This window comes from Manis pentadactyla, chromosome 1 (assembly GCF_030020395.1).
Source record: "Manis pentadactyla isolate mManPen7 chromosome 1, mManPen7.hap1, whole genome shotgun sequence".
NCBI classification, from domain to species: Eukaryota; Metazoa; Chordata; class Mammalia; order Pholidota; family Manidae; genus Manis; species Manis pentadactyla.
Genome location: NC_080019.1, coordinates 135535577 through 135553532, shown reverse-complemented (window position 1 = coordinate 135553532; position 17956 = coordinate 135535577). Strand labels below are relative to the sequence as shown.

Sequence of the window (17956 nt, the reverse complement as noted above, 5' to 3'; positions counted from 1 at the left end):
AAAGCAGCTTGTCTTCATGTAGAAATCATTATTCTCAGTTTGAGTTCATCCTCTAGAGTTTTCACCTCTTCAGATGGAGGCAGTCTATGCAATTTCTAAGAAATGCTTTTGTAATGGAAGGGATTTATGTTAAGTTGGCTAAGTAGAGGTAGACAATTGTGGAGCCTTTTTAATGGACTACAAAAGACTGCTGAGTAATTAAATGGATTTCTTTTCCCATAGACTGTTCCATGGTTTTAAAAACACTCTCTGAGCATGTAAAATCAATTTCCATTACTGGCCTTGACTTTAGCAGTATTATAAACATGTTATTTCCCTGGGTTTGGAATGTGGTTCAAAACCAATAGTAGAAGACTAGAGGATGAGACAGGTCATCGCAATAAAAATTACTGCTTTTCCAATGAAAATCTTTTCACACAAGCATGCAGTCAACTGTGTATATTATAAATATACAAATACCTGCTTCTCTATGTTTATATTGTATGTGTGTGTATGTATTTATATTGCAGGTAGGATTTTTATTTTATTTATCTGCAATTTAAAAAAAATGTTTTGTTTCTACTGCCAAAGGTATTTTTCCCTTTCCCATTCCAAGAAAGTAGCCAAGCCATTGTGTTCCTTTGCCCCAGGGACTTTGGGTTGTTGAATGGAAAGCAGATGTTGCCAAAGGACAGCTTTGTTCCTTTCTTTTTCTTTTTTTGGTTTAGGTTTGGAAGTCTATACCCGTTGTGGGGACTATGCCCCATCACCCAGGATGGAAAAGACAGATGAAGGCTTCAGAGAGTGCCTGATGCGGGGGTAGAAACAGAACTGGCTATAGACAAGCAATTCTTGAGATGAGCATGAGGAAGTGGGTTTGGGTGGTTTCCAAAGAAGGTATCACAAGTCCCATTTGAGTGGATTGCCTCAGGACTCTAGGGAGGAATGACTCTAGGAGCCATGGTCTCAGAAATTGAGATGACAGAGACCCTTGTTCAAGCTTATCCCTGTGTACAACTTCCTTCAGGGACCAAATCACATGAGCTGGACAATGAGCATATCAGTGAGTACCACAAGTACAATGATTTATTTCAATATTTTGGACTACAGAAGACATCACCACCCCAATCCTTTGTATCTCCTGGAAATGGAAGTAGAGTCCAGAAACGACTGAAATGGAATTTTCTGATAAGCAAAATCTCGACTTGATTTAAACAAAATAAAGAAATGTGGTATTTCTCATACCCAGAATTACATTGATACTTTCACTGCCATTTCTCTTTCCCCCACTTCTCTGTAAAATGATGTTATTAAACTCTCCTTGCTGGGTTGTTTTAGCATTAAATTAGATGACATGTATAAAGTGACTACATCACATAATATATGTTTAGTAAGTTATCACCAGGAAATACTTATATGTGTCCGTACTGTTGCAAGAATGGAATCAGGTGATAGATTTTCAAAGAAACACAAGGCATACTTCTAGTTTTGAAGGATTTTGTTGTAATTGGAGATGCAGATTAAGTATGTCTAGAAGTACTAGGTTTATATCTCTAAACAAGAAATGCAGGCAGGTAAAACATCAGAGGGGCCATAGGAAAATTGAATGGAAGAATTTAAAGGCAGAAACCTTGGCATGAAACAAAAACCTATAGGAAGCTTAGAAGAGAAGATGTTAATGCTAAGAGTGAAAAGAATTTGTATTTGATATCATTGGAAAAATTTCTCCAGATACAAGTAGTTATTTATGCAACATTTGGACAGTAGGTTTGGATTTTTTGCCTATGCCTTTTTCCCCCACAATTAAAAAAAAATCAAAGTTATGGGTGCACAAAGTTTAAAAAATAAAATAACTCAACAAAATGGTAAAAAAAAAAACCCACAAAACACTCAAAACAACACCCTTGGTCTCTCTCATCCATGTCTCTTTACTCAGAAACAACCACTTTCAGCTTCTTTGTTTTTTCCTTGGGTTATGTCACCTTGATGTATTTAAATAATATGCCAGTATTTCTAGTCTTGATTTTTTGGTTTCAGTCCTTATTAATATATCCCATATTGGACGATGATGATTTTTCTTTAGTCCTCATACCTACACTGCTCTCCACATGCATTCTTTATTTCTTCCCCATCTTTCTAGCGTAGTTATTTCATAATTTAGGTTAGAGGAAATTTTGCATTGGTATGATGATGTCAGTGCCACTCACAGCTGTGCCTTGTAGAATACAATGATTTATGCAAGTCTGATTATCCCCCCTATTTGCAATTTGTATTTTCCCTGAATTAAATAATTGTCCCTAAAAATGTTTTTTGATTAGTTTTCTATGTGTTCCTAATTGAAACTTTCTACCATTGTTTCAGTCTCTTCTTGCTGTGTTCAGACACATGAAGTATTCTGCCATTGCATATCCTGGATGTACCCTAATCTGCCCTCTTCTAGAAAGGCTATCCTCAAGGCCCCCACACATGGAATTGGGCTTCTCCAGTGTGGGAAAAATGGAGCTTTCTAACCAGGATTTCTGCCTGGCTTTGATAGAACCTACTGTGTATATAATAAGAGCATGTTTGCACATTTTTGGGATGTTTACTGGCTACAGAGTTGCTGGTCGGTCATGGGAGTACCTGCTCAGGGGAGGGGTAGAGAGGAAACACCCATTCTTTCTTCTGCCTATGTTCCTGGTATGCAAATGGTCAGGTGTCTGCCAGTCACCAGGGACATGCCCAGAGATCTCCTCCCGGAGCATGGGAGCAGGAGTCTGGCCGCTGCTGGGAGAGCAGAGGGAGAAAGCTGTGAAGCCCCAGTGCTTTTGAGAATTAAACCTGAATATGGAAGCAGAGAGCTTGGTGCATGATGGGACAGCAGGGAGCAAAGAAAGACTGAGGCCTCCTGCCTAGAGGATTAAGGTCATGCGGGAGAGCGGAACCTGTAGCGAGGTTCTGCTGAGCACATTTGAACCAGTCATGTGTGCCAAGCTGCCCGTGACCACAGAGACAATAAATGTGGTAACACCCTTCACCCCCAACTTCTTGCCCTTGCTTTTCTTCGTTCTCATCTATACATAGAGAAATTTCCCTGGGTGGGGAGCCCCCTCCTCCCAGAGCTACAACCAGGGTTCTCTGATTCCCTCCACCTCCCTTCCCTGTACGGTTCTATCTCCAGGTCTCATGTCTTCCTTTCTCTTGGTTTACTGACTGTGAAGCACAGCTTCTAAGTGGCTATTTAAGAGAGGGTGCAGGTGATGTAAAATTTTTGATACCCGAATATCTGAAAAATCTCCTTATTCTTTCCTCATACTTAATTGATAGGTTGGCTGAATATAGAAGTCTGTGTTGAGAAATATTTTCCTTCAAAATTTTAAAATTATTGCGTTTCTACTTCCAATATCCTGTTGAAAGACCCAAAGTCACTCAGATTCTTGATCTTTTTAGGTGACCATCTTTCCCGAACCCCCACCCCCAAGCCTGCCTTTGTCCCATTGTTTTAAGATTTCATAGTGAGTGACTTTGCTGTGGTTTGCTCTCAGCAATTGCCTGGACACTCTGGATTCTCTTTCAGTCTAGAAACTTAGGTCAATTCTGTTTTAGGAAATTCACTTGAAATGTTTCTTAAATAATTTTCTCCCCTCATATTCTCTGTCCTGTTTCTTAGGAACTCCTATTTGAATATTGAAATTCTGAATTTACCCTCTAATTTTCTGATTTTTCCCCCTTCTTTTCCATTCTTTATCTTTTTTTGCTCAGCTTTTTGAGCAAGTTCTCCAATTTTATCTTCGAAAACTATTCAGTTTTTCATTTAAGCCATTGTGTGTTTTAAATTTCTACTATATTTTTATTGATTGATTTTTTTTACAACAGGCAATACTCAGAAGCAATATCTAACATAGAAGCAATATCTTCTTTTACCTCCATAAAGATACTAATGATAAAATGCTTTTGTCTCTCTGTATAGTCCCTGGTTTTCCCAGTTTACTTAAACTGTAACAGATCTCTATTTTTTTTATTAAAAGGTGTCTTAGATATCTGGTGATCCTTTGTGTTTGCACATATTTAAGAGTGTGATACACTCAGAGTGTGAGTGGAGATTGTTGACTTTGCTATAAGAAGATCTGTCTAGATCAGTACTAAAATAAATTCATGTGATGATGGACATGTTCTGTATCTACATGTCTACTACCATAACCACTAACCATACGTGTTTGTTGATTACTTGAAATGTAACTAGTGCTACCAAGGAACTGATACTTTAACTTTACTTAATTTAATGAATCTAAGTTTTAATGGAAATCACTACAAGTGGCTAGTGACTACTATACTGGACAATGCAGGCTTAGGCTTTCTCTTTGAATTTGCTCTTTAATGAATTCGATTGGATTTTTTAGAGAAAGAGACCTGGACCCTGTTCTGGAAGGTTTAATCTTGATTGTTAATGTTCCAAGAACCAGGTAGAGAAAGAGGACTAGGGGGCAGAGGTGAGTTTTCCTTTCCAATATGTCAACATCCACCATTCTTAATATCCACCAAAATATGCCATTATCAATTTTCTGTTCATTACTGCAGCCCCGAACTGTCCCCACACCCTCTGTTTTAGCTTCACCCCCACAAAAAAAATAAACTTCTATGTTTTTTTTGGCTGTAAGTAGGAGATATGAGTCTCTAACTGCTTCTCATTTTTTGCTCTGCCTTTAGTCCTACTTCCAGAACTGTCCAATTCCACCGATTCCCAAAGACTTCTGTGTGATCAGTGCTTCTCAGCTTTGCTACCACCGTCTTGGGACTCAGCGCTCTTGGATCTGGTGATCTTTCATTAATCTTCCCAACTTTCACATTTTGATGTTGTGTCTTTCCTCATTCTTTGTCCTTTAATCTGGTGTTCTGAAAAAAAATCCTTTTCCATGTTTTAGTGGGTTTCAGAAATGTATAAAAATACAAGTAAGTATGTTCAGGCAGTCATCTTGACTCCACAGTTGGTTTATTTCATTTGTGGGTTTTCTTAGCTCAGGCTGCAATAACAAAAACACCATAGGCTTAGTAACATTTATTTCTCACAACTTTTGAGGACAGGATGTCCAAAATCAAGGTGATGGCAGATCTGGTGTTTGGTGGGGACAGTGATCCCATCCTGAGGGTTTCATCCTCATGATCTAATCACCTCCCAAAGGTCCCATCTCCTAAACCAGGACATTGAGGGTTAGGATTTCAACATATGAATATTGGGAGGGCACAAACATTGTTTTATATTTATGATCTTTCCAATCTGATCACTTACTGATTGTTAGTATTACTGTACTGCTTAAGTTGATCTTTAAAAGGATGATTTACAATATCACCCAAATGTTATAATTTAGAATTCAAACTTTCAGGAATGATCTAAGGTCTGTGTAAAATATTTTTGCCTCTCTCTTTTTTTTTAAATCAACTCCATCAGTTTAATATATGATAAAGGAGCCATGGACATACAATGGGGAAATGACAACCTCTTCAACAGCTGGTGTTGGCAAAACTGGACAGCTACATGCAAGAGAATGAAGCTGGATTATTGTCTAACCCCATACACAAAAGTAAACTCAAAATGGATCAAATATCTGAATTTAAGTCATGAAACTATAAAACTCTTAGAGGACAACATAGGCAAAAATCTCCTGAATATAAACATGAGCAACTTTTTCCTGAATGTATCTCCTCGGGCAAAGCAAACAAAAGCAAAAATGAACAAATGGGACTACATCATGCTGAAAAGCTCTATACAGCAAAGGACGCCAACGGCAGAACAAAAAGCCATCCTACCGTATGAAAGAATATATTTGTAAATGACATATCTGATAAGGTGTTAACATCCAAAATATATAAAGAACTTAGATGCCTCAATACCCAAATAACAAATAACCCTATTAAAAAATGGGTGGAGGATATGAACAGACACTTCTCCAAAGAAGAAATTCAAATGCCCAACAGGCATATGAAAAGATGCTCCACATTGCTAATTATCAGGGAAATGCAAATTAAAACCACAATGAGATATCACTTCACACCAGTTAGGATGGCCAACATAGGAAAGACTAGGAACAACAAATGCTGGCGAGGATGTTGAGAAAGGGGAACCTTCTTACACTGCTGGTGGGAATGTAAACTAGTTCAACCATTGTGGGAAGCAGTATGCAGGTTCCTCAGAAAACTAAAAATAGAAAGACCATTTGACCCAGGAATTTCACTCCTAGGAATTTACCCTAAGAATGCAGGAGCCCAGATTCAAAAAGACACATGCACCCCTATGTTTATTGCAGCACTATTTACAATAGCCAAGAAATGGAAGCAACCTAAATGTTGATCAGTAGACGAATGGATAAAGAAGAGGTGGTACATATACACAATGGAATATTATTCAGCCATAAAAAGGAAACAAACCCCACCATTTGCAACAACATGGATGGAGCTAGAGGGTATTATGCTCAGTGAAGTAAGCCAGGAGGAGAAAGACAAATACCAAATGATTTCCCTCATTTGTGGAGTATAAGAACAAAGCAAAAACTGAAGGAACAGAACATCAGCAGACTCACAGAACCCAAGAGTGGACTAACAGTTACCAAAGGAAAAGGGACCAGGGAGGGTGGGTGGGAAGGGAGGGATAAGGGGAATAAGGTGCATTACAATTAGCACACATAACATGGGGGGTGGCATGAGGAAGGCAGTATAGCACAGAGAAGACAAGTAGTGACTCTGTAGCATCTTACTACACTGATGGACAGTGACTGTAATGGGGTATGTGGGGGGGGACTTGATAATGGGGGGAATCTAGTAACCACAACATTGCTCATGTGATTATATATTAATGACACCAAAAAAAAAAAAAAAGATTGGACACAGAAAAAATCAACTCCATCAGTTGACTTCTATAAGCATTTTAAATTTCTACTGACTGAGACTGAATCAGGATGATTGAATAGGCCTCCCATAAAACAGGAGAAACTTTGTATGGGTTCAAATATAAAGTGAGGTTTTTTCCTTATCTCCAAAAAGAGTTTAAGAAAAGCTATACATTTTATACAGATATATGCAATTAGCTTTTCAAAATAATTGAAGAGACCTCCTATAATAGGAAAGATTTTGTAAAGACTCAAATATAAGGTAATTCTTTTTATTTGTATGGAATAATTTTTGGAAAAAATATCATTTGTATTCAAGATAATGTACTATTTAGGCAAATCCAAACAATCTATAAAGCATGAGGGTAACTTCAATACATAACTAGTGCTATTGTGTTTGTTTTTTCTCCTCTTCTGCTACTAAGGGGGTGGTCAATAATGATGAAGGTTGGATTTTCCTGGGAGTGCAGATTACTGTGATTTGCAGGAAATAAAATGCTGTTTATTTGGTCTTCCATGTTCATAATTAAACATGCTTATTAGGCCTAAGCCCAATATGTATTTAAAGGAATATATGACAAGGAGATCAGCCGAGTCATGGGTAGTGTAAGCCACTTAACTTTATAAAGTAATACATTTGAAACTTGTACTTTAGTTTGCACTTTGTAAGGAGTTGGATGATTTATTTCTATCCCTCATTTTCTAACTGTAAACTGACTTCTCTTGTGAAATAAAGACGATCACTCGTGTACCTATCTACCACAGATGAGCCTAATCAAGGTCCATGTTTAGAACTTTCAAAGTGCTCCAGTCTTCTTCAAGAATGTGCCCTTGGGAAATAGAGCAGTGAGAGCTGGATGGGTTTGCTAGTATGTTCTTTAGGTACTAAAATGGGTCTCTTCTTAGTGGACTGGTCTTCTTTTTTGTTTAATCAAACAAAATTTGACTTTTTTGGTTAAATCTGACTTCTGTGTAAATCTTAGTGGTTGGCAAGTCACACTTGTGTTTTTCTGTTCAGTGGTTAAAGCTATTGCTCCACCTGCATTGTTCTTCCTTTTGCCCAAACCCCTCCCCACCTCGCTTCAAAGGGGAAGTCCTTTTTCTCCCCTCTCCCCCAACTCTCCTCCCCATCTAACTAAACTATGATAGTTGAGAGACAAAAGTCATGTGTGGTACATCTTTATGACCTCCACAGCGCTGCACATATAGAGTCAATTAGATTAGCCTTTCTCATCCAGAGAATTGTAATGTGCCCTACCATTTATCTGTATATCCTCTATTCCAAATAGGCATTTTACATGTTATTTCTCATCCTTACATAGATTCTGCAAGGGAACTGATATTTTTACCTCATTCTCATTTGAATGTGATGCTTAGGGAAGGCAAGTAACTCACATATAGCTAGTAAGCATCAGAGTCAGGATTTGAACCCAGCTTGAACCCAGGTTTTGAACCCATGTTCTTTCTACAATCATATACCAATGAGCCTCATTCTCAGAGTTCACATAAAATCCACATAAGCGTATTATAGCAGCATTGCTTGGCTTTTATCTAGATTGTAACTTGGACTACTAACCTAGATAAAATTCAAGTCCTACCTGATGCCTTCCAAAGTTAGGTTTGTTCTTTTGAGAACTGGGTGACTACTTTAGGGCCACCAAAGCCTGGTGAAAGTGTGGAATATCATCAATGAATTGTCTGATTCTGAAACCCAGGACCTCCCCCAGGTCAAACCATGGCAGGGCTGTTGTAGTGACATAGGGCCTCTAACTTGTTCCTTCATTTCCTTCTCTGCATTTCATCACTCCCATATTTTTAAAACAACACTTCCTCTATGATATAACAATGGGAAAGCACTCTGAGTTTTCAAGTGAAGAGTCAGTGCCAGGAATATTTTATGTGTCTTGGAAAGATATAAATTCCTGGGTCTATACAAATGCCAGTGACTTTCAGGGAGACAGAGCATGCTACTCTCCTTACAAAAAGGCCACCAATGGGAGCGATTTCTGGTGATGCAATGTTGATATTTTAGTACATTCTGGAGAAGAGAAGAGGTGGGGTTTCTCTGGAGCCAGATGAACTCATAATCACTTCTCACCCAGGCTGCTTAAGCAATTATGGTGAAACCAAATCCCATTACTTTTTTCTTCTGCTCCGGATAAAAGCCTCAACTCTGCTCCTTTTGCCCCCTAGGGCACTTGGCTGGCCATTATTCCTAACACCACAGACACTATTCTTTGCTTTTGTTTCCAGGCTACAATTGACACTGTATAAAACAAGAATTGGAGGGGAAATAATGTACACCTCTCCATCTCACTACTTGAGAGGCACCTAGCAACCCTGTCTCCAGGCAGGCAACATGAATCTCCCTGGTAGTTCACTGCCCACTCACAGCAGAGGCGGCGTGCTCTCTGCAAATAGCCTATGTCTGCTGGTGCCAGTTTGGCGGTCGGGTGGTGGTGTCATTTGGTGTCCTCAGGGACATTTGGTTCTTGTTCTGGGAAGACTAGGGCAAAGCAACGATGATTTCCCCAAAGCTGTTTGTGGAATCAGAAATTAGGTCAAACATTTCTGTATTTGGGGTTGCATTGTCTAAAATCCAAAGCAATGGTTTTCAATCCTTGGGTTTTTTGTTTGTTTGTTTGGCTGGATGGGTTTTTTTGGTCTTTGGTACATTTCTGTTATGATCTTTTCAAAATGTCAAATGTTCATGACATTCTAAAGGATGAAAAGGATGTTTCCTAGGTATATCCATGCAATGAGCAACTCTCCTGGCCCTTGTGTCTGTCCACCAACCTGCCCCAAAATATAACCACATCAGCCGTTCCCATAGTGGGAATAAATTTTCTGCCTCCAAAATATCAGCTGGGCTGAGGAGAGCTCTGCACTGGCTTACTAACCAGCCATATGGACTTTCCATTTCAGGCTCATGTACTACATGGTGCTGTGCATAGGTGCGGAGACTTCCTGTTTGCTTTCTTTACTAGGAAATTGTTGAAGATGCTTTGTTTCTCTACTACTCGTACTTGATCAATATTTTAACCCTCCCCCAGAGTAAAAGCCTTGGAGAATGAAAGTCACATCTCTTTTGGTGGGAAGCCAAGCTTTTCCTGTGATGACTGATAGAAGAATGAAAGGATTCAGGCTCCTAGGTATGTGGAATTTGATTTGGGAAACAGTATTGCTGGGTACAGGGGTGATCCCAAGATAACAGATAGTTTTTAACCTCCAAGGCTCATTCTTTCAACCACTCACTAAATGATTATCGAATTTCTACCTTGTGGCAGGCCCTCTGTTAGGAGCAAGGGAGACAAATATGAATGAAAAATCTTATTGACATGCTCATAGTAGGGTGCATATTTTAATGAAAAAAATTAAGAGCCATGTAATATTTGTTGCAATACAAGTATTTGCAAAGTGCTTTGGAAACTCAGATGGGAATGGGAGGACTCTCTAGGGAGACTGGAGGGGAAAGGGGGTGAGATTTATATAATTTAATTTTTATAATGGCTATGTTTAACAACTGGCCCACGACATTCCTGAAAATTAACTTGGCTCTCATGAATCTGTTCCAGCACACCATGGGATGAAGGTGAAATTGGGAAGTGTAGATATGTCTTGTAGCCACACTCAGGAATTTGAACTCTATCCCTGAGGCAGGATAATTTGAAATATTAATTAGTGGTTTTGTTTTTCTTATTTTATATATTTTTATCTTCACCCACCAAAGAAAGAGCCTAACTTTTATTTTCCTTGTCTCAGAAAATTTTGTAAAGGTGAGCAGGAACCAAGTATTTCTAAAGAGCTAAATGTGGCATTATCTACTTTCATAGGACCACTTGGATGCAGTGAAGGTGAGGGTTAGTGGTGAGTATTGTAGACTGAGATGAGAGGACCCATTCTTGAATACTATGTGTGAGATCCCTATAAATTTCAAGAGCTTCCTGGTGGAAGGAAGGAGCCTAATAAAAAGATTGAAATTGACTGTCTCACCAAACAAGTAGAAGAAGGCTCTGCATAACTTAACTATTTTAGAGAAGTTAAGAGAAGTGATATTTCTTACATGCCGGTGTTGTAGAATGACACTGATACTTGCTATAGCTGTAGGTCATATGTGTTTTTTAATAAAAAATGTGACCTTATTGTATTTAAATTTTAGAAGGATAACTGCTACCTATTATCCAAAATATACAAAATGTTTTTTTTTTATTAAGGTATCATTGATATATACTCTTATGAACATTTCACAAGAAAAACAATGTGGTTGCTACATTCACCCACATTATTGAGTCCCCCCAAATATCCCATTGCAGTCACTGTCCATCAGTGTAGTAAGATGCCACAGAGTCACTATTTGTCTTCTCTGTGCTACATTGTCTTCCCCATGACCCACCCCCAACACACCATGTGAACCAATCATAATACCTCTTAATCCCCTTCTCCCTCCCTCCCCACCTGCCTTCCTCTACCCCTCCTCTTTGGTAATGGTTAGTCCCTTCTTGGAGTCTGTAAGTCTGCTGCTATTTGTTCCTTCAGTTTTGCTTAGTTGTTATACTCCACAAATGAGGGAAATCATTTGGCACTTGTCTTTCTCCACCTGGCTTATTTCACTGAGCATAATATCTTCCAGCTCCATCCATGTTGTTGCAAATGGTAGGATTTGTTTCTTTCTTATGGCTGAATAGTATTCCATTGTGTATATGTACCACCTCTTCTCTTTCCATTCATCTACTGATGGACACTTAGGTTGCTTCCATATCTTGGCTATTGTGAATAGTGCTGCAATATACCATAGGGGTACATATGTCTTTTTGAATCTGAGGTCTTGCTTTCTTTGGGTAAATTCCTAGGAGTGGAATTCCCAAGTCAAATGGTATTTCTATTTTTAGTTTTTTGAGGAATGCTTTCCACAATGGTTGAACTAGCTTACATTCCCACCAGCAGTGTAGGAGAGTTCCCCTTTCTCTGCATCCTTGTAAGCATTTGTTGTTTCTAGTCTTTATATACAAAGTACTTTTAAAAATCAACAATAGGAAAATGAACAACCTTATTAAAATATGGGCAAATGACCTGAAAGACATTTCACTAAAGATATACAGATAGCAAATAAGCATATGAAAAGGTGCTCTACTTTATATGTCATTAGGGAAATTAAATTAAAACAATGAAAAGCTCCTACTACACACCTATTAGAACATCCAAAATTCAGAATATTGACAACATCAAATGCTGGTGGATGTAGAGGGAGAGGAACTTATTCATTGCTGATGGAAATGCAAAATGATCTAGTCACTTTGGAAGACAATTTGGCAGTCTTACAAAACTAAATATACTCTTGTTACATTATCCAGCAGTTGTACTCATTGGTAGTTCAAAAGTTACATCTACATGAAAAACTGAACATGGAAGTTTATAGAAGCTTTATTCATAATTGCCAAAACATGGAAACAATCAAGTTATCTTTAGGTAAGTGAATCAATAAAAAAAGTGGTACATCCAGACAATGGAATATTATTCAGCACTGAAATGAAATGAGCTATCTGTAAGATAAATTCTAACCCGAAATAAGCAGGCAACGAGAGGCAACAAAGGGCCAGGCAGTTTATTTGAGTGCAATCCCGGGCGATGTTCTCCGGTCTGGCTAGTCACAGGCTGGGGAAGTCATGCTCAGCAGGGCAGGCAGCGAGTTTTTAAAGAAGGTAGGGGGAGGCAGAGCTTAGATTTACAGTGACGTGAGGATTGGCTAGCCTAAGGCACATTTTTCAGGTTGGAAGGGGGCAGCAGCCGGGGACTTTGGCACGTCATCAGTGTCTGACATGTGCACCCCTCCGTCTGGTGCTTCCAACCTTACATTATCAAGATATGCAAAGATGTGAAGCAATATTAAATGCATATTATTTAGTGAAAGAAACCAATTTGAGAAACCTACATACTGTATGATTCCAACTGTATGACATTCTGAAAAGGCAATACTATGGAGACAATAAAAAGATCAGTGGTTGCCAGGGGACAGGGAGAGGAAAGAATGAATAGGCAGAACACAGAGGATTATATTACACATTTGTCAAGTTCCATAGACTATATGACACCAAAAGAGAACCCTAATGTAAACTGTGGACTTCCAGTGATAATGATGTTTCAATGGTAGTTTCACCAATTGTAACAAATGTACCACTGTGGCAGGGGGATGTTGATAGTTGGGGGGGTTGTGTGTGTATGTGAGAACAGATGGTAATGTGGAATCTCAATACCTTGCATTCAGTTTTGCTCTGAACCTAAAACTGCTCTAACAAATAAAGTCTATTTAAGAGAAGAACAAATAAAAAAGAGCCTGGGAGCTTTCATGACAACTCATGACTTAATACCTGAATAGTGGTTATGGAACCAGAGCATTTCTGTGTTGCCTGAGGATGATATTCTGACCAGTAGACTGCACTTGTTTCACAGGCAGTGAGTGAACCTGATAATGAACACAAATGTCAGTACAGCAAGAGGAAATACAGTGTACAGGATTATTATGCTGTATGTGTTGAAGAACAGAGTGTAAGAATTTAAACCAACTTAACCCAGTTTACTGTTCCATGAATGTCAGGTAATTTTGGACTTTGTCAGAACTCTCCAGTAGTTGGAGATCAGCATCAGTTCTGTTTCCTACCCAGCACCTTTCTATGAAGCAGTTGTAGCAAAACCACATTTCAAACTATATTATTCTGAGCAAACAAATCTTTGCTAGCAAGCAGGCACAAAACAATCATGCAGCCTGTGTATACTTGGAATATTTTCAGTTTCAGCCCTTGACACAATGACCAACGCCCTCATGAAAGGTTCTGTACCTGAGGAAGACAGGCATGTTCTGATGGAGAGAGGCCAGACTCTGGTCCGTTCAGATGACTGACTTGTCCACTGATGGGAGGGGGACAGGGTCATACCAGCTATCGCCCTGGTGTGAACTACTGGTCCAGACAGGTATTCATTTACATGTTGCTCCTGTAATGGTGGAGATGCCCAACTTCTAAAAATCACAGAATTTAAGCTCCACTAATTTTGCCATTTAGAAAATTTTCCTAACATGCTAAATAATAAAACTTCTGAGGTTGATTTTGACAAAAATACTTTTGAATGCCTCCTAGCTAATTCTTAGGGTGTTCATTCAGTCAGGTCATTTCATATGCTAATTGATCTCTAGGGTTAGATTAGAACTTTATGCACACAGAATTCTCAATGTTTACATACCATGGTATTGTAAAGCAAATTACAACGGCAGGTAAAACTAAAAAAAAATCAAGAAAAAGATTTTTTAAAACCTCCAATATCAAAATGAAACTACTTCAGCTTTGCATTGTATTAGTAACTATGAGATCCAATTGTAGATGTTCCTAATTTTTGTGCTGGAGAGAGTGAATGCATATGGGGTTTTAGAACATTTAAATAAAAACAGTTTAAAGCAATTTACTGCTTTTGTTGATGTAGCATCATGCCTCCTTTCTGCACTTTCCATTAACAAAATCCTTTATGTTAGGCTTTAGTTGATGGGTTTTTTTTTCTTTTTTTGGTAACAAGAAGCAGCATGAGTACTATGGATGAGCAGAAAAATATCCCAGGGAGAGGTTGTCATAGGAATGTGCCAGAAGGGCAACTATACACACATTAGAATGTACCATCCAAAAGAGAGAGGGAGGAAGTGATCTTGAAGCTACTCTTTCCATCACATTTGGGGAGAAAAGCTCTTATAAATCTCCTCATGGAAATTGTCCTCAATGATAGCAGGGGTAGATGGGATATTAGGAGGCTGTAGACTGATGAGATATACCTTGTAGGGTTTTTGTAGGAAATTAAAGTAGATGAAATATATAAAACTCCTATTATGTATAATCCCTGAAAAATAGTAATAATAACAATAATTTTTACTGTATCATATAATCCTCACAAAAGTCCTCTGAAGAAAGACATAGTCATTATTCAAATTTTCCAGGTTAAAAAATGAGATGCAGTGAAGTTGGATTGTTCAAGGTCACATGGTAAGTGGTAGAGCTGGTACTCAAATGCAAGGTTGTCTGACTCTAGGGTCCTTAACTTCTATGCTGGACTAAACTAGTAGGCAATCCATACCTAGTAATAATTACAAAAATGATTTTTTGTTGGTGGAATAGTAATGGGAGTTTCAATTGCCATGAGACATATATAGTAGAATGTCATGACATTTGTTGATTTTGTGCTTTCCTTAAGTGTATTTTTGCTAAGTTAAACTGACTTAGCAGGATTCTTGCTAGAAATGGACTCTACAAGGAAGGATATGGGAACCAAAGTTCAGGCCTAGTGAAAAATAAAGCTTAGAGGAGCCTGACCAAAATTTGGTCAAGGAGAGAATCTTGGTCAAGTCCTAACCCCCCAGTGCCTAAGAATATGACTATTTGGAGACTGAGCCTTTACAGAGGTGATCAAGGTAAAATGAAGTCATGTGAGTGAACTCTAATCCAGTATAGCTTGTATTCATGTAAGAAGAGGAGGCCAAGACACACATGCATTCATGCAGAGAGAAGACCATGCAAAGAGACAGCCATCAATGGGCAAGGAGAGATGCCTTTAGAAGAAACGAACCCTGACAAGGTCTTGACTTTAGGCTTCTAACTTCAGACTGTAAGGAAAAACTGTTGTTTAAGCCATCCAGTCAGTGGTACATTTTTATGGCAGCTCTAGCAAACTAATATACTGTACAGTACTCCGATCATCAGAAGTCTATTCAAACCATCACATCTTCCTCCTGCCATCTCCACTCTTGGTGTTCTGTGGCTGTGTCTGTTTCACTGTTAAGCACCAATTATAGAATGCAAACCCACTGTGTAAAATGGCACAGGTCCACTTCAGAAATGGCTCTGGGGGAAACTAAGTCCAGAAAAATTAGTTCAGGTACATGCTTTCCATTGTGTTCTTATGCCTGCCTCCCACTTGTCCAGAGTGGACCTTCCTCAGAGCTAACATAGCACTTTGTTCATATCTTGATGCCAGTCCTCAGAACTGCACTGCTATTAATTTTTTTATATGTCTATTAACCACTCCCATCCCTCCCCCAGTTAATCTCTGAATTCACACTGACATTGTGCGTATGAATTATTAATTTCTGTATTCCCAGAACCTACTATAGATACTCTTTGGGCTTCTGGAACTGATAGATAAATACACAAATGCACATATGTATGTATATATATTCTTCTTTACTTCTGATGAGGAGAGTTTTGTAATACAGATTCAAATGAAAGAAATTTTAAACACATTAGACATGTGATGCTATGAGCAATGTTAAAAGAAAAAGTGTTTATCTTTATTTTAAATACTCCAATCAGAAGATTCTGAAATGTTAAAGCTGCTCTTTAGGAGGGAGAATGCAAGTATAACAGAGGTTGAGTTGTCTAGGAAAAAATGATCATCATGACCTCAAGGAATCTTACTGCCTTCTCCATTCCCAAGATGGAGCCAGCATCCTGGAGAGGGGGTTAAGCATCATTGGGGAAGTGAGGAGAGAAAGAAGATTGCAGAGGAAAAGGATTTCCAGCACCTATGCAAGACAGACTCTGAAAGAAAAGATGGTCAGCTGACAACTCATTGGAAAATAAATATTTCACCTTACTAGTAGGATTGTTCCCTTTTTTTGGCCTCTTCAGCAACAGAGAAGGGGGATATATTTTAATTATTATGAACTATATTCAGCTGGTGGTATTGAACATGGAAACACTGCACGTCCCATCTGCTCCTTAGCTCAGACCAATGGGAGGTGTTTGCTCTATCAGGGTGTCTGGTTGGAAACAATGCAGTCTTTCAAAATATATCTGCCACCCAGCTTTTCCAGAGACACAGTCCAAGGAAGGTTGACTTCTTCTGAAAGTTTTTCTTAAAAGTTGTGTCATGAGTATCCGTTATTTTTAGACAATAGGCAATAGACAAAAGCAAGCTTTGTACTGTCTATAGTTTATAGTAAACTAGCAACACATGTTTTTGCAATACTTGGAACACAGTCCTCCTTCATGGGTTTACAGGAGTTTGTTTACCATAAGATACTTTCCAGCACCCTGCAGGTTTGTGTTAGGAACACCAAAGAAGCAGAATTAATCATTTGTGAAGAAGCAGAACAATCCTCTATTGGACTTTGTACGTTACTAGAAATAGAGCACAAATGAAGGTCAAATCTGTCTTCCGGGTTCCTAATTTTAATTCAGAGAACCAAGAGGGAAACGGAATGGAGAAAAAGTAAAAAATAAAAGAGGCTTCCCAGAGTTTAAAAACACCAAACAGAGAAGGAAGATATTTCTGTCTTTGATCTCAGACATCCACATGGTCATTTTTTCTTTCCTAAAGGCATTTAATTCTGTGGGATTGAATTTTTTCTGATGCCTAGGAAAATATAAATGCCATTAACTTTTTTATCTTGCCTGGGTAGTTTGAAGGCTGTTTGTAGGTAGGGAAGTTAACATCACAAAAGGCACTAAAATCCTACAATATGTCAGTTTTGAATGAATCACAGCCAACAGTCACAATGCAGGTGGGATGGTGCACTTCCAGTGCTAAAAAAAAAAGGTTACTTAGAAGTGTGTATCCAGAAAACAATGTTCTATTTATCATCCAATAAAAGCTAACTAGTATTAAGACATGGTTATTTTAAGTTAGAGTTTGAGAAAACAAAAATAATTGTTCTGAAAACTGGAAAGAATTTGTTAATTTAAATGTTTTAGGAAATTGGAACAAAGAAAAGGAACTTTCATGTAATGTATAAGGAGGATTTGTTGAAGAAAATTAGCTCCTACAAGAATAGGACTGATAATGTGACATTTATTCACTTTGAACCAAACTTAAAATCTCACATTTTCAGTGTTTCAGTGCCCTTCTAGTTACTATAGTGATCATACATTGCAGCTTAGCATTTCATTCCTAGGTAACAGACAACAATCCTGGATACTAGGGTGGGCATAGGTAAAAATCTGTTTATTATCTGGAGCTTCCCGCCTAAAAAGCATCTCTCTCTCCTTCTCTCTCTCTCTCTCAGCATATTTTAGGCTTGCAACATCTAATGAGATTAAAACCCCTCCAAATATAAATTGTACAAGAAAAACCAAGAAGCTTGTTTA

At 38.4% G+C, this 17956-nt stretch overlaps 1 long non-coding RNA gene across 1 annotated transcript; it reads left to right on the top strand.

The window, feature by feature from the left end:
- Nucleotides 1-9635: 9635 nt before the first annotated feature.
- LOC130683602 (uncharacterized) lies at nt 9636-16469 on the top strand. The gene is made up of 3 exons (XR_008997434.1): nt 9636-9991; nt 14812-14857; nt 16305-16469. It is a non-coding gene; the product is annotated as an uncharacterized LOC130683602 (long non-coding RNA).
- Nucleotides 16470-17956: the final 1487 nt, after the last annotated feature.